At 35.6% G+C, this 25187-nt stretch overlaps 4 long non-coding RNA genes across 4 annotated transcripts; 2 read left to right on the forward strand and 2 right to left on the reverse strand.

Moving 5' to 3' along the window:
• Positions 1-349: 349 nt before the first annotated feature.
• LOC128217604 (uncharacterized) lies at positions 350-4679 on the forward strand. Its single transcript, XR_008258245.1, has 3 exons — positions 350-474; positions 1251-1324; positions 2239-4679. It is a non-coding gene; the product is annotated as an uncharacterized LOC128217604 (long non-coding RNA).
• A 4807-nt stretch (positions 4680-9486) lies between these two features.
• Positions 9487-11896, reverse strand: LOC128216935 (uncharacterized). The gene is made up of 4 exons (XR_008258158.1): positions 11365-11896; positions 10926-11052; positions 9883-9967; positions 9487-9781 (listed from the first exon to the last, which is right to left on the reverse strand). It is a non-coding gene; the product is annotated as an uncharacterized LOC128216935 (long non-coding RNA).
• A 21-nt stretch (positions 11897-11917) lies between these two features.
• LOC128216936 (uncharacterized) lies at positions 11918-14423 on the reverse strand. Its single transcript, XR_008258159.1, has 4 exons — positions 13892-14423; positions 13453-13579; positions 12372-12456; positions 11918-12270 (listed from the first exon to the last, which is right to left on the reverse strand). It is a non-coding gene; the product is annotated as an uncharacterized LOC128216936 (long non-coding RNA).
• Positions 14424-20711: 6288 nt separating this feature from the next.
• On the forward strand, positions 20712-21718 carry LOC128218371 (uncharacterized). Its single transcript, XR_008258360.1, has 2 exons — positions 20712-20988; positions 21275-21718. It is a non-coding gene; the product is annotated as an uncharacterized LOC128218371 (long non-coding RNA).
• The last annotated feature ends 3469 nt before the right edge of the window (positions 21719-25187 follow it).

Raw genomic sequence — 25187 nt, forward strand, 5'->3', positions numbered from 1 at the left:
TTTATTAAACTTCGTACGAAGTCAGTTTTGCTTACGAACTTTGTACGATGTATCTCAGGCTGTTTAGCCGCGTTTTATTAAAAATTTCGTACGAACAAGCACCAGTCCTGTTTCTTCGTAGATCTACGAAAATTTCTACGAAAGCTCTTAGGGTGGCGTACGAACTTCGTACTGTAGACTAAAATATGGCCGCCACAACAACAGATATATTCTATATTGGCGATCGTTCATTTATTATGGCGTATTTACACAAAATCATGACAGAAGACAACTCTGTGGAATCTACAATCCGGTGAGTAAATTAACAAATCGTTAAGACGCCGTTTTGACCAAATTTTCAGGGGACGCAACTCGCTCCAACTGTCAAAATGTTTTGAAAAACAAAATGCTCTTATTTCGATGCATTTCAAGAGTTTTGTTGTGATAAGAACACTGGAATATAGACTGAAATACTATCCAACCATTAGACTCATGGTATATGAATTTTACGGTGTTTTAAGTAAAACAAACAAGCTAAAAACAGACTGATTTTATGACAGTGTTTACACTGATCTGTCATTTCATCTGTCAAAGTTTTAATCATTTTTCGATAACTTGCTTTGACTTATATTTACAAGATTATCATGTCTCTTATAGTGTTCAGAAATTCTATATCAACATTGAAGCTTATAAATTTAAAAGTTGCATGGGGGTGGGGATGCGGGGGTGGGATGGGTCAAAGAGTATTTTTTAAAATATCCAGAGCAGCCAGAAGGTAAGCATGAGCTCTATTGGTCACAGTTGGGAGACTTGTTTTTCCCAAACTACTTTTTTTTTCAATTTTCTTGCGGTTCTGAAAACAGTGCAGCTAGTAATGGGACTTGGACTGGGGACTCCCTGTTTGCAAGTTTGTGCTCTATCAACTTGGCTCACAGGCCCTTAGAACTTAAAATAACTTAAAGCTTGCAGTTGAATTGTTCAACCAGCTGGACAAACTGTTCCTGATAACTTAATTTGCAAACAATCTGACCTTTGTGGGTTAGTACTGGGACACACTCATGAACGGTATAGTATTAGTCGGTAAACCTGGGTGCAAAAGTGGGACAGGTTCAGATCTTGAACCCCACGACTGATGACTACTTGAGCTCAAGCAATGGCTTTATTAAAACAGAAACCACCTTGCATTTAAAGAAAAATGTCAACCATATTTTAAGCTTCAGAAAGAAAATAGCCTGTTTATAAATAAATAGATTATTCATTTTTTATTTCAGATCTTGACATGGATCCAAGAGGCTGGTAACTAGGCGGGATGGAATGTTTCACAGAACTGCAGGTTTCTGGATGGGTAACTAAATTTCCATATTTCCAGTTTACTTGTGTTATTTATAAGCAAGATAAAAGTAAATACACCACAAGAGCAAATCAAGTGGAAACCGTGCATTATGTATGTATTTACAGTCAGTTTGTAGCATATTTCTTTACCAAATCTCAATTTAATACAAACTTTTAAGCTTATCATGCTTATAGTTTGATGCACATTCTATAATTATAATATTGAAGATGTGCGGCATATATAATTATGGAATGATCCACATCACTGGATACTGTATATATGTAACATTGCATGTGAAAATGCATAGCAACAAGTGATATAAGACTGCTGAAAAAATCACATTGCAAGTTTTCATATTTATTTTTAAAAATTAATGTTTTATGCATTTTTCAAAAACATTAATTTGCGACAGAAATATGAAAAGCTGCGATAAAATCTTTTGTCAGCATTCTTGTATCGCTGGTTTTCAGATGTTTACTTAAAATTGGCTCATTCCTGGACAAAAGAAAAAATATTATCAAAACTGGTAATCTGTAAGAGTGCAGCCTTAAAGAAAACAAAAGAAATAAAAACGGGTCTTAATGATTTCTAGCAGATAAGTCTGTTTTCAAAGAACCAAATTCAAGGTATCATTATAGCCGTCCATCATGTCAGAGACAATACACTAATGTTAATGTATTATATTTGTATATGATGTATAGGTCCTAATTATTAGGTCTATAAATCCGGCTTTAAGAGATTTTGAGTTGTGCCCTTTATCTAACTGAGAAAACAACTGATGTTTTATTATACATATTTTACAAGTGGCTCTGTGAAATATTCTGTGACTGGTAAAAGGTGTAAATTTAAAATATTTTATATACCGGGTATGTACTCAATTTTTTTTTATCATTGTTTATTTTTGCAATTTTTGTTATTCGTTTCAGAGACTCAGCGCCATGTCACAAATACTTCAGAACCTAGAGTGAAAGTTACCGAAAGAGCAATAGACTTTCCAATCTCTACAAAATTCATCTTAACTGTTTTTCAAGGAGATACTTGAGACTACCAAATACTTTTCAAGGACAGAATTCACAAAACAGTTTATGCCACCATCTCATATCAAAGGATTGTGCTTGAATTGAACAGCCTTCAAACAAAAACTGTTTCAATACCTTCAATGGATTCATTCTGATTCAGTTTACCATTGCTGTGATCTGAGCAACTATTTACATCAGTTCAACATTGTAAATTGTTTAAACTTGAAAATTCTGTCTTCTTGCAACTCACATGAATCTATTTACTGTGGACTTTGATGTTGAAGAGACCATCTTTATACATGCTGGCATATCATTTAAAAAGGAAGCAAATATTATAACCAACATACTGCACTGTTATGTCATCCAAGGACTCAGCTACTGCTCAATTTATAAATACTTGAAAGGAAAAATGTCTCTGTCAATGTAATTACTGTTGTGCATAATAAGACATTTTTTATTATGCCCCCCTTCGAAGAAGAGGGGTATATTGATTTGCACATGTCGGTCGGTAGGTCGGTACCGTCTACCGTATGAGACCAAAGGTCAAGGTCACAATGACCTTGAATGGTAAATTCATTTTAAAGCTTGTCCGAGTGATAACTCAACAATGCCTAGACCTTGATATGGAAGTTGGGCCTCACTAGTAGATGATCCCTATTGTTTTTGGGGATCATCGAGCCAAAGATCAAGGTCACAGTGACCTTGAATGGTAAAAGGTTGTCCAAGTGATAAATCAACAATGCCTGCACCCATGGCCCTCAAACTTGACTCGGAGGTTGGGCCTTACCAGTAGATGACCCCTATTCATTTTAGGGGTCAAAGGTCAAGGTCAAAGTGATCTTGAAAGCAAACTGGACAATTCCTGGACCAATCATGCCATTCAGTCTGAATGGTCATCAAACTTGACATAAAGGTTGGGCCTGACCAGTAGATGACCCCTCTTGACTTTGAGGGTCATCAAGGTCAAGGTCACAATAACCTTTAATGCAAAAAATATAACAAATCCTCTCCCAGGGATATCTCAACAATGCCTGAACCTATGATCATCAAACTTGACATGGAAGTTGGGCTTTACAAGGAGATGGCGCTTATTGATTTTAGAAGTCATTGGGACAAATGTCAAGTTCACAGTGACCTTGAATGCAAAAATGGTTGTCTGTGTGATAACATGTCAATGCCTGAACCCATGTCCCTCAAACTTGACTTAGTTTTTTTTAGACCAGCTGATGACTCATATGGATTTTGAGGTCATAGAGTCAAAGGTCATGGTCATAACACACTCCTCACACTTTGAATGGTCATAATCTTAAAACTGCCTCAACGGCATCCAATGTCAGTGACTAATCAGCTGTCATTTCGGTCCGTGCTTATTTCATTCAATTGTTCATAAAATCCTGACGACATGGCACTCAGGTGGGGGCATAATGTTTGACAAACATCTCTTGTTGATACTTGGCTCATTTCTTACATGTAGCTGTAACATTTTGGGCAACTTCTCAATTATTTTGTTGAACACATTTTTCATCCAGCTCATCTAAGCCTAAGTTAGTGTTCATGTTAACTTTTATGACTGCCTGTTTATTGTACTTTTTATAAATTATTTTCAATGAATTTTTCTCAAGAACCATTTGGCTAAGCACGTCTCCTCCTGAAATAGACTAATTCTTTTAGCTGGAGTTGTCTGTCTGTCCGTCTGTAACAAATTGTGTCTGCTTCATGTCTCTTTAACCTTTTGAAGGATTTGATATAACTTCCCACAAATGTACTCCATATTGAGAGGAAGGGTATATTATTATAACTGTTAAGCAGTTTCTGAACTTGACTGTATTATATCTTGCATTTACCTCAAGCTGTGAAGTGAACAATATAACATTGGCCAATACAAGGAACTAAACCTTCTAGGTCACCATTTTAGAATAAAGTAATACTTAAAGCTCATATTTCCATAAGAATCTGCTCATATACAGTTGAAATAGCTTATACAAGTATATCATTTCAACATAACATCAGATCCTCCACTGTTTTATGTTTGCAACATTTTTGTTTTATAACTTTGAGTTATATATCATGACTTTTATTAACAAATACCAAACAGCAACTCACAGATCTATGCTCATTTGGGCAGAATTTTGTAAATCCAAGCAATGTCTTTTGATATTCAATGCTTTTTGGCAAATTGGGACATTTTCTGTCACATTAAAATCAATTTTAACCATAAATCTACAACTTAAATATTCTCATATTTTTGTGCCCATTCTTTGCCAATTATTTGTTTGTCTATTGGTATACATGTATGTTTATTCATACTGTTTGTCAAAATAACGAATGAATAAAATGTTTGAAATATTTTATTTGTTAATAACGTATTTAATATGACAAAAAGATGACTGCATTTTGTTTTATTTCACATCATGATCACTCGTAGAGCGAGACTTGAAGAAGTATAGTGATATAGCCACAGGTGTTTGTCTGACCCTTCTACCCAAGAGGGCATGCGTTTGAATCCAAAGTTGGAAAACGCAGTTCAAAGGTCAGTTGATGTATCCTGATTGCAGGCAAAGAGAAACACTCTATGATTGGCACCTGTAAAATAGAAGATACATAAATCTTTACTATTATCCATAAAACGTGAAAGTTGTTAGTAAAATAAAAAAGAAATGGTCAACCATTTTTTTCAAATACAATTCTCGCAGAAATCTTCGTATGCAACTTCGTACGAAGTGATCGTTTGCTTAACACGCATTCATAAAAAATAGTCATGCATGACGAAATTTGGCTCTTGAAATAACCAAACTGTCAATAGTTGATAGTTTTTCTGCACATACACCAGAGGCACCGTCCCTCAGCACTTTCAGTGCTTTGATTACCTTTCAGGTGGCCCCGGAGTGCCGGGTGAATGCGGTGGTTTTGTCTTCGCGCAAAACATAGCGGGGAATTTGCCTTATCCAGGGTCCCTGGGGTGCGGGGGCATTTGGCAGGGATTTGACCATCAGTTCGTCCCCGCAGAGCGGAGATTTTACCCGGGCTTGGCTGGACCGAAAGTCAAAGTCCCCGCTATTCCCCGGACCTGGGGGGGGGCGTGGTTACAATTGACTGTTGCCTAATCGTATCGGTCGGACTCCTTGAATAAAGACAAGCATTACTACCCACGACACTTTATAACGACGCTCGCTAGAAATCACACTGGCAGGACTGATTGTTGTGAATGTTCAGAACTTTGTTAACCAAGTTAACGACATAGTTTAATTTCAAACCTAAACTTCTATAAAATGTTCACGGACACATTTGTGGTCTGCAATACTTCTGACACATTTTGAGACAAGTGTTTCAGCTGTGCTTGTTGTATTTAAATATTATCAGCACGTCAAAAAGTAGTTCACAAATAAAAGTTAACATCGATGCCGCTAACAACGTTAAGGTTAACATGCATAAACGGCTTGCATGTCGTTCATATTTGTGACATTGACTTGCAGGCAGTAGGCTAGTTTTAGAAGTGTTCAAGAACAATTTGTGTAAAGGGGTGCGCTTTTTTTAAAAACTTAATTAAGTTTGGGCAAATCATAAGGAGTGTTTAAGCAAAATTACTAAAAGCTGAAACATTTCAGCAAATATTGATATGGTTTTGATAAAAAGTGTCGTCTTTGAAGACCACAATTTTCATTAGCGTTAGCAACGCGATTGAAAAGTACGGCTGCGGTGTTGCGTGATTGGTTGATTGACATTATACTCGATGTTATCAATGTATCATTAACAGATCAACATATCGACCACATATTTTGAAGTCTCGGTGGCCGAGTGGACTAGCCGGCTGTTATCTTCATATTTCTTGACTTTACCGGCGTGGGCTCGAACCCCACTATAACAAAAATACTTTTTAGGCTATAACTGTATTTTGTTTGGCAATTTCGATATCATAGAGTAAAATAATGATAAAAATAAGTGTGTTCAGATGCAGACAATAGTATATTTCCGACAATTGTATCATTGCATTATAATATCATACCTCAAACTATAACACTGTTTGAAGATATGATTTAGACATCATTTAAATGATGGGCGAGCAAGAAAATCGATTATTTCTTGGCATACCATACCCTGACATACAGAGCTTCCCGTTCTGATGGTTGCTCAGCCCAAAGGTTTATCAGAATGCACAGACTTAGATACCCAACAATGCAACATTCAAGGATTTATTGTTTTTATATTGTAGTAGATCGGTGTATGAAACCATTTGGTCATTGCAGCGTTACTGTAGCCGGAATACTCACCCTCCGAATCCCTAATAAAAAGGGAGCTTCTACACCATCATACGTTCTTTTGGTTTTAAAATGATAGCAGCATATATTGAGCTCCGAATGCCGCGCAACCATCAAAAAGTTAGGATAAAAAAATCGGTCGCATTCCACAACACTTCACTCTAGTCCGTCATTTATATAATGTTTAAATCATATTTTAAAACAAGAATTATATCAATTGTAGTTACTTATCCGGTTAGGGCAGTGGTAAACGCACTCGCTTCTCATCTAGGCGACCCGGGTTCGATTCCCTGCCTGGGCGTATGAGAGTTTGGTATGTGGTCACCAAGCCGGACAAGTGGGTTTCCTCCGGGTACTCCGGTTTCCCCCACAACACAAAACCACACTCTCGCGTAACATCGTGCAAACGAGAGTGATTAATATAATGTTGCAATAACTTGTTTCACAATTGCTGTAAAAGTAATAGATGTTTAAACTAAACTAATAATAGTTTAATGCATGAGAATATTATGTAAAAGACATACTTTGCTAAAAACAAAACAAACATGCACTACTTGAGAATATAATTGTCTGAATCATTCGAGAAAAAAAAGCCTCCTTAAATATAAATGGACATTTAACTCTACTTTAGCGAGCGGAAATTAGAAGCCGTTTGTGCTTGACTTGATTTTCAAATGCAGCTTATTAACATAAACAATCTCATTAGGTCTGCAGCTGGGCTCCAAATTTATATCTTCACAGAAAAATAACCGATGTGCGTAGCTCGTTATATACCACACTCACAGTTGGTTCTGGACTGGTATTCAAAATTGGTCTTAATTCGATCTAAGAACGATGTAGCTAATCGGATTACTTGTTATTATTCACTGACCATTACAGTGAATGGAGTCAATGAGGAATGATCCAAAGATTTACTTAAGATGCATATAATGAATACCACGTCTGTTCTTTTATCACAGTATAGGCCATTCTTTGCGTTATATATGGACGTTTGTACACGGCTTACACGACGTTTACCCTTAAAGCTGCACTCTCACAGATTGACCGTTTTAACGTTGGTGTTTGTTTATATGTTTTTGGTTTTTTATATGTAATGGGGTACATGTCTGGAAACCAGTGATATAAAACTGCTCATAAAAGATCAGATTTCAGTTTTTCATATTTACGTTCAAAAACTGATGTTTCTAACACTTAAGGCAAATGCAATTTTCGGAATATTTTCAATTGAGATCTGTTCTAAGTTGGTGATGATGATAATGATGATGATGATGAGGAGGAGGAGGAGGTCGAGGAGGAGGAGGAGGAGGAGGAGGAGAAAGCGGAGGAGGAGGTGGAGGAGGAGGAGGACGAGGATGTGGCCAAAAAATGGGCTGGTTAGTGTTACATCCAAAACTGTTGAAAAAACAGGTAGAGAATGTATGCTTTTTTAGTCTCTATGTAAAGAACGTCAAATTTCATCATTGAATAATTGTGGTAATGTTATATTCTGTTTTAAGTTTAAAGTTTTAAACTACATATTGAAACACACGTAAAACAAATGCTTACATTTTCATTTTTACCAACTGATTGTTAAAACGGGAAGGTCGGCGTTTATTTCGGAGGTAGGGTCGGGTAACCCGAATCAAATGGTTTTTGGACGGTGCCCCTCAGGGCCCGTCCTAAGTAGGCACATCAGCCGAGCAAACTACAAGCCAAAGAACGCCAGTGCGCTCAGTAAATAGTTCTCATCATTGTTTTGAATACTTAGCTGATTTAAAGTGGTTGTTACATAGTTTTTTCTAAAATGTCTGGGCGAATAGTGAGAGAAGTGGGTCATGTATAATTTATTGACAATTGGTACTGAAATCAAATATTTATATTGATAAATCATTTCGCCAATATTGACTACTACATGGAAATAGTTCCACTACATTACTACAAATTTTCATTCGGAACTCCTCGGCCATTTTACTGTATCGATAAAATTAAATCCGTAAATGTTTCGAACTGAATACTGAAGTACATTGTTGCTAAACATAATTAATTCAATACTTTGAACTATCGAAATATTTTAAAATATATATCATACTGTAGACTCTTTTAGTAGAATCATCAAAATATGATGTGTTAATCGCATGACCCAAAATGACCCGGTTTATTCAAGATGGCGTATGAATCAACACATGTCCGTGGAATTTCCGATGTCAAATCGGATTTAAGGCATCACACTCGAGTTTTACAATGGATTGTTAGTGCTAAAAAGGAGAATTAAAAATAATTAATTGAATAACATCATCACCTTGTGGTCAAATTGGCTGAATTTAACGCAATACAATTAATGACTGAAATACATCTGGTGAAAGGTCACCCACCACTAAAAGTAAGTTGCAGTAAAACACGGAAATACAAACTAAGTGAAAATCCAAAAAACAATGACGTCGTTTTGCTTCGTGCCATTACTAGCATTAGTAGATGTTAATTATTGTTGCAAGTATTGATGTGAAAAATAATGATTATATAAATAACTCGAAACAATTTGCATCTGCGTCACAGTTGTCATCTTTCTGCATAGTTCAGTAGGGTATTTCAGATTTTCTTTAAAATTGTGATATTAATGCACCAGTCAATTGTAACCACGGCCACCCAAGGTCCGGAAAAAGCCGGTGAAATGGGTCGTGTTTATGCTTTTCAGGTGGCCCCACATTGCCGGGTAAATGCGGTGGTTTTGTCTGTTTTAAATACAGCGGGTAATTGGCCTTGCCTAGAGTCCCCGGAGTGCAGGGACTTTGGTGGGGATTTTACCAACTGTTCGTCTCCGCATGGTATGGAATTTAGCCGGTTTTGGCTGTACTGAAAGTCCAACTAGCAACAATCAGTGATTTTTAAAAAAAATCAAATCCAGCTTAAACCTTCAGATAGATATAACCATACTTATAACAAAAATGTATACTTTTAATATGTTATGTCAAAGCACATAGAATTTAACAACTCCAGATTATGCAAAAAATCAACATTCGGAAAGTCACTTTTTTCACTTTTTACAAAAAGCTGACCCAAGTTTTTTATTCCACTCTAGAATGTTTTTCCAGTGCACAATTCACTCCTGACTGCTTCTATAACCATCACTGACCTATCCTGTATCTTGTATTGGACCAAGCAACTTCTTAGTATGCTGCTAAGATGAATCAAAGTGCGCCGCGCCAAGACAGAAATACCTGAAAATAGGCAAAACATACATATAAGACATTAATATGGGGAAAAATGTTTATCACATTATATTTTACATTACTTTTATATAAATACATATTAAACTGACCTATCCCGTATCTTGTATTGGACCAGGCAACTTCTAAGTATGCTGCTAAGATGAATCGAAGTGCGCCGCGCCAAGACAGAAATACCTGAAAATAGGCAAAACATACATATAAGACATTTATATGGGAAAAAATGTTCATCACATTATATTTTACATTAGTTTTATAAAAATACATATTAAACAGGTTAGTTTCTCAATTATGAAATGATAATGCACTGCAAGAATGATATAATGTCAGGTTAGAAGCTATGAAGTTACCCCAAACCGAAATAGCAAGCATTATTAGCTTTAGAACCAAAGAATGGAATGTGATATTTGTCATTTAGTATGTAAAAAACTGCCTTATGTTTTATTAAAAAATAATTAACTTTTCTTAACTAAAACTCGGAAACTAATCTACTGTTCTAGGCAAGCAACATTTGTTAACATTATAAAGCATCTAAACTTAACAACATGCTACATGCTTTTAGTATTAACTTAACAATGAAACATGAATGCTTTTAGTATTAACTTAACAATGAAACATGAATGCTTTTAGTATTAACTTAACAATGAAACATGAATGCTTTTAGTATTAACTTAACAATGAAACATGAATGCTTTTAGTATTAACTTAACAATGAAACATGAGTGCCTTTTAAAAGTATTAACTTAACAATGAAACATGAGTGCCTTTTAATAGTATTAACTTAACAATGAAACATGATTGATGAGGGATGAGATGAGAGTGTTAAACTGGCACCTGAAAATAATAAATGTTAATGGAAAGTTAACACTCTCCCTCAGACACAGAGGATTTCAACTGGAACATGTGCACTGTTAAATGTGTCTTACATGTAAATAATGTGGATTATGCCAACACCAGTTTCTATGTCAATATCTGAAAAGCTCAAGTAATCTTCATTGAACTTTAAATACTGCTTAAGCTGATCTTTTATAAATAGCACAATTATTCTACCACAAGCTGCAAATCACCTTGTTTGTAATCCTGACATAAGTTATATGCATAAATAGCATCATCATTGTCATATTTAACATTATACCATTCTCCAAAGCTGGGAACCACTGATATCAGTTGTGAATAGGTCTCGGTCACTCATAATAAAACTCAAATCAAAGTTGAACCAGCCCGAGGCGGACACACTCTGTCACGGAGTCAGTGAGTTTCTTCTGAAAATGAATTGAATACAAATGCACTTATTTTTTTTAACAAAACCATTTGTTAACTCAGTTATACACATTATTTTCAGGTTTGACACTGGAACCAATATTTGTGCATGATAAATGAGAAGAAAGCCTTGCCTAAAATTAGTTTTGCTTTTTTTAGATTATATATTTAACATCGATTGCAAAAAAAATGTATGAAAAGTACGAACGATTTTGAGTACAGTACGAAATGGATAACACAAAAATGCATCAATTTATCAGACAAACAAATAAGATTCAATAAATGCATACATGCAATAACTCAATATAACCAACCTGCACCAAACGGCAATATTGTCATCTACCAGATACAAATCGCTGTTGCAATTACGAAGTAATACGCATTAATTTTTGTTTGCAATCGTTCCGGAAACGTCCACATTAGCAAGTGCTCGATTGGCAGGGGAGGTAATTTTATCCATTCTTAACTCCCCTCGCGGTCGCGCACCAATATTGAAAATAACCTAAATTCACATATATTACGGTTAAATACGGTGTAAATGTTACCCATTATATTTAGAATAATGATCAAACTTCATTTAAACCACAGAAAGATCCGCGTATATGGCCGTTTTCAACAAAATCGCGATTTGTTTAGTTTTCAAACCTTATTCTCCCTACTAAAAATCAGCATTTATATAATATGTAGGTCATATACGCCATATTTGGACTTAATCCCACCCATTTATGCTAATATTTCATTTGGTTAACCTTTCTTTTCTTCCCATTGACGCGTATAAAATATGCTAAATTTCCGGGTCAGGTTTTAGCGAAAACACCGATTGCGCAATAATTGGCTTTGCACATGCGCGGTTGACGCTAGTAGCAACAATCAGTGATTTTTAAAAAAAATCAAATCCAGCTTAAACCTTACTGTTTCAGATAGATATAACCATACTTATAACAAAAATGTATACTTTTAATATGTTATGTCAAAGCACATAGAATTTAACAACTCCAGATTATGCAAAAAATCAACATTCGGAAAGTCACTTTTTTCACTTTTTACAAAAAGCTGACCCAAGTTTTTTATTCCACTCTAGAATGTTTTTCCAGTGCACAATTCACTCCTGACTGCTTCTATAACCATCACTGACCTATCCTGTATCTTGTATTGGACCAAGCAACTTCTTAGTATGCTGCTAAGATGAATCAAAGTGCGCCGCGCCAAGACAGAAATACCTGAAAATAGGCAAAACATACATATAAGACATTAATATGGGGAAAAATGTTTATCACATTATATTTTACATTACTTTTATATAAATACATATTAAACTGACCTATCCCGTATCTTGTATTGGACCAGGCAACTTCTAAGTATGCTGCTAAGATGAATCGAAGTGCGCCGCGCCAAGACAGAAATACCTGAAAATAGGCAAAACATACATATAAGACATTTATATGGGAAAAAATGTTCATCACATTATATTTTACATTAGTTTTATAAAAATACATATTAAACAGGTTAGTTTCTCAATTATGAAATGATAATGCACTGCAAGAATGATATAATGTCAGGTTAGAAGCTATGAAGTTACCCCAAACCGAAATAGCAAGCATTATTAGCTTTAGAACCAAAGAATGGAATGTGATATTTGTCATTTAGTATGTAAAAAACTGCCTTATGTTTTATTAAAAAATAATTAACTTTTCTTAACTAAAACTCGGAAACTAATCTACTGTTCTAGGCAAGCAACATTTGTTAACATTATAAAGCATCTAAACTTAACAACATGCTACATGCTTTTAGTATTAACTTAACAATGAAACATGAATGCTTTTAGTATTAACTTAACAATGAAACATGAATGCTTTTAGTATTAACTTAACAATGAAACATGAATGCTTTTAGTATTAACTTAACAATGAAACATGAATGCTTTTAGTATTAACTTAACAATGAAACATGAGTGCCTTTTAAAAGTATTAACTTAACAATGAAACATGAGTGCCTTTTAAAAGTATTAACTTAACAATGAAACATGAGTGCCTTTTAATAGTATTAACTTAACAATGAAACATGATTGATGAGGGATGAGATGAGAGTGTTAAACTGGCACCTGAAAATAATAAATGTTAATGGAAAGTTAACACTCTCCCTCAGACACAGAGGATTTCAACTGGAACATGTGCACTGTTAAATGTGTCTTACATGTAAATAATGTGGATTATGCCAACACCAGTTTCTATGTCAATATCTGAAAAGCTCAAGTAATCTTCATTGAACTTTAAATACTGCTTAAGCTGATCTTTTATAAATAGCACAATTATTCTACCACAAGCTGCAAATCACCTTGTTTGTAATCCTGACATAAGTTATATGCATAAATAGCATCATCATTGTCATATTTAACATTATACCATTCTCCAAAGCTGGGAACCACTGATATCAGTTGTGAAAAGGTCTCGGTCACTCATAATAAAACTCAAATCAAAGTTGAACCAGCCCGAGGCGGACACACTCTGTCACGGAGTCAGTGAGTTTCTTCTGAAAATGAATTGAATACAAATGCACTTATTTTTTTTAACAAAACCATTTGTTAACTCAGTTATACACATTATTTTCAGGTTTGACACTGGAACCAATATTTGTGCATGATAAATGAGAAGAAAGCCTTGCCTAAAATTAGTTTTGCTTTTTTTAGATTATATATTTAACATCGATTGCAAAAAAAATGTATGAAAAGTACGAACGATTTTGAGTACAGTACGAAATGGATAACACAAAAATGCATCAATTTATCAGACAAACAAATAAGATTCAATAAATGCATACATGCAATAACTCAATATAACCAACCTGCACCAAACGGCAATATTGTCATCTACCAGATACAAATCGCTGTTGCAATTACGAAGTAATACGCATTAATTTTTGTTTGCAATCGTTCCGGAAACGTCCACATTAGCAAGTGCTCGATTGGCAGGGGAGGTAATTTTATCCATTCTTAACTCCCCTCGCGGTCGCGCACCAATATTGAAAATAACCTAAATTCACATATATTACGGTTAAATACGGTGTAAATGTTACCCATTATATTTAGAATAATGATCAAACTTCATTTAAACCACAGAAAGATCCGCGTATATGGCCGTTTTCAACAAAATCGCGATTTGTTTAGTTTTCAAACCTTATTCTCCCTACTAAAAATCAGCATTTATATAATATGTAGGTCATATACGCCATATTTGGACTTAATCCCACCCATTTATGCTAATATTTCATTTGGTTAACCTTTCTTTTCTTCCCATTGACGCGTATAAAATATGCTAAATTTCCGGGTCAGGTTTTAGCGAAAACACCGATTGCGCAATAATTGGCTTTGCACATGCGCGGTTGACGCTAGTCCAAGTCCCTGCTATTCCCAAGATCTGGGGGGGGGGGCGTGGTTACAATTGACCGACCAGTGCATAAATTGGTTGCCTTTATGCCATGTTGATCTGATTCATACCATAGTAAAATATTTTCTTCAACTGTAACAACACTTCAATAATAAAGATTGCATTGCAAAACAGGATCATGAAAGTTTCACATAATTTATCTTGAGCCAATATCATTGTTTAATCACACAAGTGTGTATAATTACACAAGTGTTTCATTAAACACTTAAATTCCGATCAGCTTCTGTCAACATAGCATTGCCATTTTGGACCTATCTGGCTGACGCGTGTCATCTTGAAGCTCAATATGCATCAAGTAGAAAATTATAGATGTGTTCACTATGTGATGTGCCATATCAAAAATGGTAAAAAATCATTCAATGTACAATTATTTGAACTAAATAAACTTAGTGCTTGAAATGTCATTCTTGGCTAGGAGAAAAAGTTGGATGTGGACATGAAGACTCGCCAAAACAAAACTTGTCCAAGACTCTGAAGTTGCTGTTTATTTGGACTAGTCAAGTATTAAACTTTTCAACAAGATAAAGTTACTATAAATGATCCTGGCATTAGGACACGGAGCTAGCCTGTCTGTATTATCTGGATGGTGCTAAGCCCCTGGTGAGCCTTAAATGCCTTGATTTGAAATCTGCCACTTATTATTCTCTATCATTTACTACACTTTTTTCAGGTAAGTGTAAATTACAGTATTTTCTTGTATGTTAGAATTAACAATGGTAAAAGATAATGCATAACTTAATTGTGCATGCTGGGGATATCAATATTGTATACATGCATATAGCTTTACGGATATTTACAGTGTTTAAATAGCTCAAAAGGGTCTTACTCAATGAAAAAAATAACTCAAAATACTAGAATGTAGACAGGATTTTGACATTTTTTGGCAATTAATTAAATTCAAGGGCGTAGCCAGGCTGTACTAAATGTGAGAGGCTATGGGATGGGGAATTCCTGTAACCGTAGGAGGTTAAGGGGGGGGGCTGCTCCCCACATAAAAAAATTTAAGTGATTTTTAAGGCTGTGTTAGATATCTAGCACAGAGGAACAATGCTTTCTATAGCTGATCTTCCCTTTAAGGTTTTATTATGATGTCAAAACATAACCCTCGACTTTGATGCCATGTTTGGCCATTTTTCCGTTTTTCAAATTGATGTTACGCATGTGCGTAAGTGTGTAACGCTGGCTACGCCCCTGAAATTGTTCTGTTGCAATTTTGGGCAAATCATTCTCATTGGTATGCCTATCAAGCATCAAACATGTATGTCTAAAAAAGATCAATAAAAACAAGCCATATTACTGAAATGTTCAAGGCCAACAGATCCCTTCAGAGAAAATCATGCATAACCCTTGTATATACATATACATGTATTCTTCCTCCAAACAGAGACCTGGTATGTTAATTTGCATATTTAATCCAGGACATCCACATACTATGAATGCACTTCCCCCTTTGGCAGAATGTTACATTACCCTTATTCGTTATTTCAATTTATTTCTGAAGACAGCATGAACTTTTATAGAAAAGGAGTGTCAGTTATTTAGTCTGACAGCCTGTGATTTTTTTTCAATCAGAAGGAAATTTTGCAATTTTAACATGGCCATGTTTTGACATGCTTGCACAGTGTGTGAATTGTGATCAAAATTGTGCTTGGTTTATTTTGTGCTAATGCGTATATCTTGGACTTGACATATTTCTTAGTTACCACATGGCTTGTTCCAAAGGGTAAAGCATTTGGAAATGTCAGTTCAAACCTGATAAATATGAAATTCTTTTCCTTAAGTCAATTTTGATATTTTCAAAACACCCTCTTTTTTAAAAACTTGTTTTAATAGATGTTTATGGATAAGAAGACTCTTAATTTGAACATCAACTTGTTTAGACTAAGAAATAATGAGCCCTTAAAGCTGCACTCCCACAGATTGACTATTTTAACAGCTTCTTTTATTTTTTGTTTTGGAAAGAGCAAATTATTGCGTAAATATATATGTGCAAACCATTAATAAGATATCTGACAAAATATCAGATCTTAGATTTTCATATATATGTTCAAAAATCGATGCTTAATGGCTTAAACTGATACTAACGGTTAAAGAAAAAATGCATAAAAAAATCAATTTTTGAACTTAAGTATAAGAATCTATGATCTGATTTTTTGTCAGCAGTCTTATATTACTGGTTTACATGGATTTTCGCAAAAAAATGGCTCGTTCGAAGACAAAAAATAAAGAAGTTGTCAATACTTTCAATCTGTGTGAGTGCAGCTTTAACAACAAAAATAGAATAAACCTACAATTAAGCAAATGAAATTTCAGATAGGCATAAATGAAGTGCTATCCTTAATCATTAACAATTTCATTCTTCAAGTTTGGTTTTTCCTCAGCCTACTGTCACTCACCTGATGCACAATCCCTGCATAAGATTTTACGTCGACAATGAATTAGACAATGAGGTTGTTTTCTAAGTCAATTGAATGACCTAAAGTAACTAGCTTAATGATTAAGAAGGGCTCATTATCATCGATCACTCCACCCATTCTGAATAATGTTTATTCATAAAGATTATTTTTTTCGTTTTTTTTTTTATTTACTTGTATACTTTATATCCAGTTAAATACAGCCATCACACATTTGTTCTCTCCTAAATACACATGGGTATATCAATATAACATTGGTCTATTTCAATTGGTCAAAAAAATATAACAACTCCAATATTTATGAAACACCGCTGTTGGTCAAGGACAGGTCACGCGGTGACACCACATTTTTCCATTTTCCAAATTTAAATTACACCAAAATGGCATCTTTATTCGGATTTGATGAATATTTCAATGAATAAATAAAACATTTAAACAGGGTAAGAGGTTGTCAACGTTATACTTACATTACAGGGTTAGTAGGTGACATAGTATTGGAAATATGGGGGGCAAGAATCCATATTTAGGTTCGAGCTTCACTCCACCGCAATATGGTTTCCTTAACATTGAATATCCCATATCGCGGGCTACCTACTGACCATGGAACTTATAGTATCCTTCCACATGTTTTTAAACAAATTCATAGACAAGAATGTTTTTTTCAAATGACAATTTGTCATTTTGTATTCATTGTGATGAAAAAATGTCAAATTAAATTTCCAATCAATTCTTAAGAGGAAAATGTGATATTTATCTTATCTCCTGATAAAAACTTTCAATCACGTTGGGTACTGAATGGGGTACTATATTGGTTTAAATAGGAAATGACGTCATGAACACATAGTAATCTATGACTTCATCTTACCGGTGACCATTATGATGTCACAATTAAAAAAAGTTTATTTTTATGTTTTTATTCCTTTCTGCTGTACTTGATATCACCTTTATATGTATTCTTCTTACAAACAGTGTGAGAATGATCGCATGATTTTTTGGTTTGAAATTTTTACTAATACAAATTTTTGCAATGCATGCTTGTAGTGCAGAGAAGAGCATCGCTTTAATGGTACATGTATCCTGTTTTTAACTCGACTATTCGAAGAATATGGAGAGCTATACTACTCACCCAAGCGTCGACGTCACACCTTGGTTAAGGTTTTGCATGTAAGCACCTTTAATTATCATTGTCATTATCTCAGCAAATACAGCATGTATTGCATTGAAACTTTAGATATGTATTCCCAACTATCTAACCTACTAAATTAATGAAGTTAGATAACACTTATTTGAATTTAATGCAAAAAATGGGCCTTTATTATTTGACTTTGAAATTCTGGTTAAGGTTTTGCATGTAAGCACACATAGGTTGATATCTCAGCAACTACTTGATGTATTGTATTAAGATTTTATACAATGGTACTCAACCATCCAACCTTCCTAATTAACCAAGTAAGATAACTCTAGTTTGCATTTAATGCAAATAATGACCCTTTCAAAAATTTAAGTGTTCCGACGGAATACCGGACTTCGAAGTTCAGGTGTCCCTCCTGAAAAATTGGTGTCCTCGGGATCCCGGGACCCCGTTAGTGTCGAACACTGCTTTATTATTCGACTTAAAAATTCTGGTTAAGGTTTTGCTTTATTATTTGAAATATAAATTCAAATACATCATGTATTGCATTGAATCTTTATACACAGGGTCCCAACTATTCAACCTTCTTAAATAATCAGGAAAGATAACTCTATCTTTTATATTTTATCATTTTTGCCCCTTTATTATGCAACTTAGAAATACTGGTTAAAGTTTCAAGCATTGGACTTAAAATTTTCCTTGTAACCACATTCATGTTAATATCTCAACAAATACATAATGTATTGCATTGAAATTTAATCTAATTTTACAGTGATCCATGTTTCGCCAAAACTTTTTAATCCTTACACTGAACAGCGGCGTAATAGTCGAGCACGCAGTCTCTGTGACAGCTCTTGTTTACTAAAGAAGTAAAACAGGTAAGTTGTTTTTGCTGTTTTACTTAAAGAATATTTTGATAAAAAGATACTAAGACTCGTCATCATATAATAGACTGTATTATACAACTCGTCAAGGAAATATGTTAGTATGATCGACAAAGGCTAAGTTATTTACACATTTCCTGAAGTTGTTGAATATGTTTTTTAAAGCTTCATCAATGAAAACTTGACATTTGTACTGTTTTGAAAACAAACATATATTTATATATGTCGTTCTCGGATGACCCTGACTGGGACCTTTTTGACCTAATTATTTTATAGAGCTATAGCATTTTAGACAGTTTTGAAAACAATATTTAATGTTGTCTTTTGATGACCTAGATTATGGCCTTTTGACACACATTAAAATTTGAAGCTTCAGCCATGAAATTAAGACCATTGATTCGAAATCAAAAATCAAAATTGTGCTTTGATAACGTTGTCCTTTCGACATACTTTCCTATTTTTAAGCTACTTCAATGAAAGTTTTTAGTACAGTTTTCAAAACAAAAAGCAATGTTGTGCTTTGATGACATAGAATATGATTTTTGACATACATTCTATTTTTGAAGCAACAGCAAAGAAATTTAGACCATGTGTATAACTTTTAAAACAAATATCAATATTATTGTACTTGGATAACCTTTATAATTACCGTTTGACCATCTTTTCTATTCTAAGGTACTGCAACGAAAGTTCAGTAAGTTTTGCAAAACAATTATCAATGTTGTCCTCAGATCTTCTTTACTGTGACCTTTTGACCCTGTTTCATAAAATGTACTGCTTTAAGAATAATTATAAATGTTGTGTTTGGCTAACCATGATTGTGACATTTTCACTTACTTTTTTATTTTTGTGGCCTCTGCAATAAAATGTTGCTATGTTTGGAAAACAATTCATCATTGTTGTTCTCGTGTTACTTTAAAGGGACTGTACACCAGATTGGCACCAATTTTTTTTCCTGTAACGCAACTCAGGACAATTATTTAATAGAATGTGTTATGCTTTGAATCATAATTATAGAGAAAGGACCAAAATGTAAAAAAATAGCAGTCCAGTGTTGTATCCACTGTGCTACAAAGGCTTACTCCAAACCGGTGGTATATTTAAGCTATATACCTTCGTAGACATACTCAGTAATATTTTTAATGGAAAAATACAAAATCACTGCTTAGCTAAAATAAATTGTAAACTATGTGGTACTTCAGTTAGTAAGATTCAATGCATTCTACACATTAATACCAAGTTTATGTCGGTTTTCGACAATTGTTTTTCTTGCAAATTGATCATCTTGTGCACAGTTGCTTCAGCTAAGGCCTACGTTTTTAATTTTGAGTACAACATTGAACTTTGAACCATGTATACTGTTTTAAAAAAACATCTGTTAATGTTATGCTTCAGTTATCTTAATTGTGTCCTTTTGGCGTATTTGTTATGCAACTGGAATGAAAATTTGACTATGAAGTAGTTCTGCAAACATTAACGATGATATTGCCAGGTGACATTTTCATCAACTTTTCAAAGCTACAGCATTAAGATGAATAATTATGTTTGGAAAATAAATATCAAGCTCAGATATTTGGTTTGAAGCATTGTCTAATTGTCCTCACTTAAAAGTGTTCAAATTATGCTTCTTTATTCAAGATTAGGTTCCGATGATTTTCTGTGTTTATAAGAGGAAGGACTTAGTTCTGCAGACCGAACAATGTCACCGTCCATCAGCACTTTCAGTGCTTTGATTTTTCTAGGCCTGATGATGTATCGTCGCATTTCATTGGTTGAAATGACGTCCAATCAGAGCGCATTACTAATATAAGCTCATTGCGGTCTCCTACAATTTGTATATTAGTTCTAGTAAGCACCAGATCTCTTAGTCGAAGTGTATTTTTCAAGATCTTTGTACACATAACTTCACGTGATTTAAACTAACTAGCTAAATAGCTCTGACATAACATTCATAGCGCCGCCCTTGCACCTCTTCAAGTATTTCCTGTAACACTTGTACTTTCATATAACAGCCATTCTGACTTCTGTGCTGAACAAGGCGAGTGTGAAAAGGAATACATACAAGGTACAAACTGGTGTTATTGTTTTAGTTGTTGCTGTTGTAATTGTTGTTGTTGTTGTTGCCCTTGTTGTTGTTGTTGTTGTTTTACACTGGTTCAGTAAGTATTTTTAGTATTTTTATTTCAGTATTTAACACTCATTGGTAGGTCATTATATTAATCAGATATCACTTATAAGGAAATGGACTTGAACCGCTCATATTGAATTTTGATGAATATCTTGCTCGAAAAAAATTGGATCGTATATTTCCCTTAATTCTAATTATTTTTATTCACACATTTGTTTTTCAGACAACATTTTGAAGGAATTTAACCACCGGAAGCAAAATGAGGCTGACTGGTTTCATTTGCGCGATTCTTATCGCCGCGATCCTTGCTAGCGTTGTTACCGACGTCAATGCTCAAAGAAGAGGCGCGCTGCGTCGATGTTGTATGAATTGCCAACAAAGGGGGATGGCATGCAGGATTGTCGGCAGCTACTCGTGCAGATGCAGGGGTAACTCCATAATGAATAGCGACGGGCCGTGAACGATAGGAATGCGCTTGTTTTTTTCTCTACGAAAAACCTTTACAGTTGAAAGTGTTAAGAACTTGGATCTAAGTTTTTTAACTTTTGACCTTAAATAACAGATTTTTCTCTAGTTAGTTGATTTAATACTGTGTTAGACCGTGTACAACATTGTTTCTGAGCGGAGACATGTACAAATATGTAACTAAATAAACAAATAAAGAATGCATTGTGAAATGATTTTTTTAACATTATGCTTAATACCTTTCAAAAGAACAAATCACCAATAAGCGGTAGTCTGCACGTCTCAGACATTATCGGTAGCCTGAACGTGCAAGACAATAGCAGTAGCTAGCGCGACCATGTCAGCAATTAGCGAACGTGTCAAAAATAAGAAGCTTCAACATGTCAGACATAAGTGGTTGCCTAAACATGTCAGACATTAGCGGAAACCTGAACGTGCCAGATATAAGCGGTAGCATGAACGTGTCAGACATCAGCGATAGTTTGAACATGTCAGACATCAGTGATTGACTGAATGTGTCAGACATAAACAGTAGTATGAATGTGGCAGACATTAGCGGTATTCTGAACGTGTCAGACATGAGCGATAGTCTGAATGTGTCAGATATTAGCGGTAGCCTAAACGTGTCAGACATTAGCGGTAGCCTGAGCAGGTCAGACATTAGCGGTTGCCTGAACGTGTCAGACATCAGCGGTATCCTGAACGTGTCAGACATTAGCGGTAGCCTGAACATGTCAGACATTAGCGGTAGCCTGAACATGTCAGACATCAGAGGTAGCCTGAACATGTCAGACATTAGCGGTAGCCTGAGCAGGTCAGACATTAACGGTTGTCTGAACGTGTAAGACATCGACGATTGCCTGAACGTGTCAGACATAAGCGGTAGCCTGAGCAGGTCAGACATTAGCGTTTGCCTGAACGTGTCAAACATCCGCGGTAGCCTGAACGTGTCAGACATCAGCGGTTACCTGAACGTTTAAGATATTAGCGGTAGCCTGAACGTGTCAGATATAAGCGGTAGCCTGGACGTGTCAGACATAAGCGGTAGCCAGAACGTGTCAGACATAAGCGGTAGCCAGAACGTGTCAGACATAAGCGGTAGGCAGAACGTGTCAGACATAAGCGGTAGCCTGAATGTGTTAGACATTAGCGGTATCCTGAATGTGTAAGACATGAGCGCTGGTCTGACAGTGTCAGACAACTGTAGCCTAAACGTATCAGACATTAGCGATAATCTGAACGCGTGAAACATAAGCGATAGCCTGAACATGCAAGCCATAGCAGTAGTATAGATAAATCAGACATTAGCGATTGTCAGAACGTGAAAGACATAAGTAATAGCCTAAACGTGTCGGATATTAGTGATATCCTAAACGTGTCAGACAATCGTAGTAGCTTGAACATGTCAGGCATAATTGGTAGCTTGAACATCTCAAACATAAGCTTTAGGATGAACGTGTCAGACATTAGCAGTAGCCTGAACGTGTCAGACATAAGATATTGCCTAAACATGTCAGACATTAGCGGAAACCTGAACGTGCCAGATATAAGCGGTGGCATGAACGTGTCAGACATCAGCGATAGTTTGAACGTGTCAAACATCAGCGGTTGACTGAATGTGTCAGACATAAACAGTAGTATGAATGTGGCAGACATTAGCGGTATTCTGAACGTGTCAGACATGAGCGATAGTCTGAATGTGTCAGATATTAGCGGTAGCCTGAACGTGTCAGACATTAGCGGTAGCTTGAGCAGGTCAGACATTAGCGATTGCCTGAACGTGTCAGACATCAGCGGTATCCTGAACGTGTCAGACATCAGCGGTAGCCTGAACATGTCAGACATTAGCAGTAGCCTGACCATCTCAGACATCAGCGGTAGCCTGAACATGTCAGACATCGGCGATTGCCTGAACGTGTCAGACATAAGCGGTAGCCTGAGCAGGTCAGACATTAGCGGTTGCCTGAACGTGTCAGACATCGGCGATTGCCTGAACGTGTCAGACATAAGCGGTAGCCTGAGCAGGTCAGACATTAGCGGTTGCCTGAACGTGTCAAACATCCGCGGTAGCCTGAACGTGTCAGACATCAGCGGTTACCTGAACGTTTTAGATATTAGCGATAGTCTGAATGTGTCAGACATAAGCGATAGTCTGAATGTGTCAGACAAAAGCGGTAGTATAAATGTGTCAGACATGAGCGATAGTCTGAATGTGTCAGACATGAGCGATAGTCTGAACGTGTCAGAAATGTCCGATAGTCTGATTTTGTCAGTCATAAGCGGTAGTATAAACCTGCCAGATATAAGCCATAGACAAGTGTGTAAGGCAGCGGTAGCCTGAATAAGTAACGGTTTCATTGTAACGACTGGTTATGCATATGTTGGTAGACAGTCAGAAGTGAGCGTCGTCGGTTGCGGAAGTCGCGACTGGGCAGGTGTCAACGGAAGCTGGGTGGCGTTGCTACTGTTTTGACTGAGGCAAGCAAGTGGACCTCAACGTTTGTCTGTGTTTCAGCCAAAATGGGCATGAGTAAATGCTTATTAAAGTCAGGGGTATGGGGCTTGCTGTGGATGAGTGTATTGTCGTTGTCCACACAAGCCTAACGGTTCACTTCACTGTTTTTAAGTTAAGGTCAAGGCCACTTTTTTACGAGAGCGTACAGTTGCCGATACTATTCTAGTTCGCATTGCGTTTTATCAAGAACTCCAAACTCTTTCACATTGACATCAATGTGTTCTGAGTCTGAGTAGTAATTGAAATTGTTCAAGTTATTTTGTACATACACATACACATGAAGATCAAGTTCAGTGATGATTGGTGTACATTTGCTAAAGTTAGAAGGCGGAAGCTACTGATTCTTTCATTTTTGACTATGATGTTCTGGATAGTTATCAAACTTGTCCAAGGTTTTTTGTCAACTAGTGTGACCAAGTTTGGTGATGACTGATAGGTGATAACTGATGCTCGAGGAATATTAGCTTTGCCCGAAATAGTTTTCCAATACACATGGTAACCAAGTTTGTTAACGATTGCTGTACATTTGCTAAAGTTGGAGAGTGAACGATTTTTGAGGTTGGTCAGTCGGTTAGTTAGTTAGTTAGTTAGTTAGTTAGTTAGTTAGTTAGTTAGTTAGTTAGTTAGTTAGTTAGTTAGTTAGTTAGTTAGTTAGTTAGTTAGTTAGTTAGTTAGTTAGTTAGTTAGTTAGTTAGTTAGTTAGTTAGTTAGTTAGTTAGTTAGTTAGTTAGTTAGTTAGTTAGTTAGTTAGTTAGTTAGTTAGTTAGTTAGTTAGTTAGTTAGTTAGTTAGTTAGTTAGTTAGTTAGTTAGTTATCAAAACAGTGTGTTTGTGAAATTCTTATCGGTATCATAATTATATTCTTCCTTGCACATTAAAACTTTTTAAAATCTAGCAAATCGCAGAATTGATGAAGTAATTAAAGCTTGTAACTGTCTCTACGCACAGAAACTGCACCACCAGCCATGTTTCCATGACAATAAGTGTAGGGACTGCATCACAAGCCATGCAATGACGAAAAGTGTTACCATGGCAACAAGCGCTGTAATTGCATCGCAAGCCATCTTATTATAACAACAAGTACAGGAACTGAATCAGATGCCATATAATCACGACAACAAAACGCAGTGTCTGCATCACCAGCCGTGTTTCCACGA

This window comes from Mya arenaria, chromosome 14 (genome assembly GCF_026914265.1).
Source record: "Mya arenaria isolate MELC-2E11 chromosome 14, ASM2691426v1".
Taxonomy (NCBI): Eukaryota; Metazoa; Mollusca; class Bivalvia; order Myida; family Myidae; genus Mya; species Mya arenaria.